Source organism: Lynx rufus, unplaced genomic scaffold, assembly GCF_022079265.1.
Source record: "Lynx rufus isolate CCGP_SWC_20201006 ecotype Redwood Valley unplaced genomic scaffold, mLynRuf1.p SCAF_12, whole genome shotgun sequence".
Taxonomy (NCBI): domain Eukaryota; kingdom Metazoa; phylum Chordata; class Mammalia; order Carnivora; family Felidae; genus Lynx; species Lynx rufus.
This window is the reverse complement of record NW_025814826.1, coordinates 44,693,282-44,696,407: the sequence shown is the minus strand read 5'-3', so window position 1 is coordinate 44,696,407 and position 3,126 is coordinate 44,693,282. Positions and strand designations below refer to the sequence as shown.

The window sequence follows — 3,126 nt, the reverse complement described above, 5'->3', positions numbered from 1 at the left end:
ATTTACTATAACTAGGTAGTGGAGAATATATTACCATGATATTATGTTAATATTAAGAAATCCCTGCCTGGGGCACCTGGATGGCTCAGTTGGTTAACCATCCGATTCTTGATTTTGACTCAGGTCATGATCTCACGGTCATGGGAGGAAGCCCTGCTTGGGCTCCATGCTCAATGTGGATCCTGCTTAAGATTCTCTCTCTTTCTCTCTCTCTGCCCCTCTCCTCTGCTCTCTAAATAAACAAATAAATAAATAAGAAAAAGGAAATCCCTGTCACAGAGATAGTTCGGTACTTATGAAAACACATCTTAAACACTAAACAATTTTCTAAATTGCTCCTGATAATGTTTTATATACTTATAGAATAAATTTCTCTATTTTCCCTCCAAATAAGATTATTATGTTGAATTTTGAGTTACAACATGAAAAACCTATTTATAAAAGGTGACAGTATAATAGTTAACTCATGAAACTTGTTTCCGTTTATTTGGATGATATTTTCATGTGCACATATCTTTTTTAAATTTGAGCTTCATTGTAGTTTTTTATTGGCTTCAAAACTCTTTTCTCTGTTAGCAAAGCATTACTATAATATTGGCATATAATTAATAAAGGAATTTTGTTTCTTAGACATGAGTAGCCATTTTAGCTACATATTTTTGCTACATAATGAGAACTGAGTATGATTTTCTCCATTTCCATTTCTTAGGTCCTCTAAAAAATTAAAAAAATGGCTCCCACTTAGACTTCAAGAATAACATAGTATAAATTTAATACTAGTTTATTTCTAAAGAAAGAAGATGTTTAGCTTTATAGTTAATCAGCCAAAAATTCAGATTATTTATTTGAAATTTCTAGGCCAATATTATATAAATATAAATATATTTCTATAAATATATATGAATATATATATTTGAAAACTGGCTAAATATTTGGGGGCCAGTTATTCTAGATATTACATCAACTCTTTACTTGGAATCTTTTAAAGCTTGGAAGGGTGTATGTGGACTTCTGACACTAAACAGACTAACAAAAAGGAATATAAAATGTATCATGGAGAATTGTATTGGTCACTTATGAAGCATATGAAGTAGATAAGGAAAATATCTCCTTTTTCTTAAAAGTAGATTCCTAAAGATTGAGATGGTAGAGTCTTTCCAGAAATGGCCAGACAGAGGCAAAGACCTGGGAGAACACGCTCCCAACAGAACACGACAAGGAAGGATGTTCAAGGTAAAGCTAGCTTTCTTTTTCTTTCTTTCTTTCTTTCTTTCTTTCTTTCTTTCTTTCTTTCTTTCTCTTTCTTTTCTTTCTTTTCTTTCTTTCTTTCTTTCTTTCTTTCCTTCTTTCTTCTTTCTTTCTTTCTTTCTTTCTTTCTTTCTTTCTTTCAAGAAATTCATCATTTTTAGATTCAAGGAGTGTGGGTGTGGACTACACCAGGCCCAGGGTTTTGTGTCTCTTGAGGATAGACCCGGTTACAGCAAATACACAGAGAAATGGTGGAGGGAAGGGGACAGTTAGTAGATGTGGTCTTGAACTTGGCTGGGAGGCTGGAAAAGTGATCATTCTCCGGGGCCAGAAATGAGGACCAGTAGGAATAAAGCTGTGTTGGGGGGCCTGGGTGGGCCCAGAGGGGCAGCCCCTTCCCCTGGGTGCTGCTAATTGAGAGACTGAGGCCCCTCTTCTCAGTACTGAGAATAGGCACTTGGCTCCATCATCTTCTGCCCCACCCTCACCCTCAGAAGAGATGCGGTCCTTGCACCTTGGCTCCTTTTAAGAACCTACAGGCTGTTTTCCATTGATCCCCTGGAAGAAGCTTTTGCCAAACTGAACTCGAAAGAGCTGATCATGATAGCACATGAAGGAAGGGGTGGCCCTGAAGATCCTCAACCTCCGGAGGAAGCTGTTACAGCCCCCCAGTGCCTGACTCAGCTGGGTCCTCTGCAGCGGCAGCAGTCAGGTGGAATGGGCCTGCCCGGTGTCACTTTCACGGCCTCCAGCGCTCCCGCTGCCACCTGGCCTTGAGTCTCCACCCGGTGGAAAAGAGTAGAGTGGGCACCGCTGCCGCCATCCCTGAGACGTCACCAGCCACACAGTGGGCGCCCACGGGTGCCTGGTCCTTTGGCCTGAGCCCACCAGTCATCGTCGCACCAGTGCAGAGCAGAAAAGGCCAAGGCCACATCCCGAAGGGCAGGGGGGCCCCAGCCCATCCACACTGAGCGCCAGCCGCCCTGAGCCACAGCGGCCCTAACACAGGCACGAGCCATGCTGTGACACGCGCTGAGCCTGCAGCTTTGTCCTCACGGGCTCCAGGGAGCTGATCACAGTCAGGGTGCCCACGCAGCCTAGTGCCCCCGCCACCACGGGTGCGGGGAGGTCAGAAGTCCGGGCCGGACCGCAAGGAAAGGTCTTTGATGGGGAAGCTACACAGCAGTGGCCGGCACAGTCACCACCGGGGGGCTGGGAGCACCCACAGGGTGCTGGTGACCTCGTGTCTCACAATCTCTACAAAGGTATCCGTGGCGCCAGTGAAGGGAGTGGGTCCTGAAGCCGGCGGCACAGCAGGCACCATGTGGGCACCGGGGCAGGGGCTCCAAGACACCACCGCAGTACAGGAGGTAATCTGGCCCAGGAGTGGCTCCAGAGTCGGCAAGGGGGGCATCGGCTTGCTGGCCACCCAGGGCCGCAGAGACCGCAAGGGTCCCTTCACTACATCCGCGGGTGTCCTGAAGCGAGAGGTGACCACAGCCCCCGTGCCCGAGGCCACCGTTCGTTGGAGGGGCTACCTCCCCTCGGGTCCTGGTCAGCCATCTTGTAGCTTCAATGCTGGCTCTAGGAGGGTGCTCATGCAGCGAGGTGCGCAAGGCAGCCCCTTGGCCGGTGCAGGGTCCACATGCCCTTTAATCTTGTTTAATACTCTCCGTATCTGAGATGCTTGTTATCCGTGAAAATGAGAACTTATCTGGGACTTGCAACCGTCAGAAAAAATCGCGGCAAATGGAGAGCTCTAACTTAACAAATTGACTGGTATTAATTACATGACATTTAGGAAAGCAGTGTTCAAATGGGAAAATTCCACGCCAGTGTGATTCTATTGAACCACATTACAGCGACCAGCTTGCCTCA

General features: G+C 46.3%; 1 pseudogene; it reads right to left on the bottom strand.

Moving 5' to 3' along the window:
* Positions 1-1,773: 1,773 nt before the first annotated feature.
* Positions 1,774-2,811, bottom strand: LOC124507462 (probable mitochondrial glutathione transporter SLC25A39; annotated as a pseudogene).
* Positions 2,812-3,126: the final 315 nt, after the last annotated feature.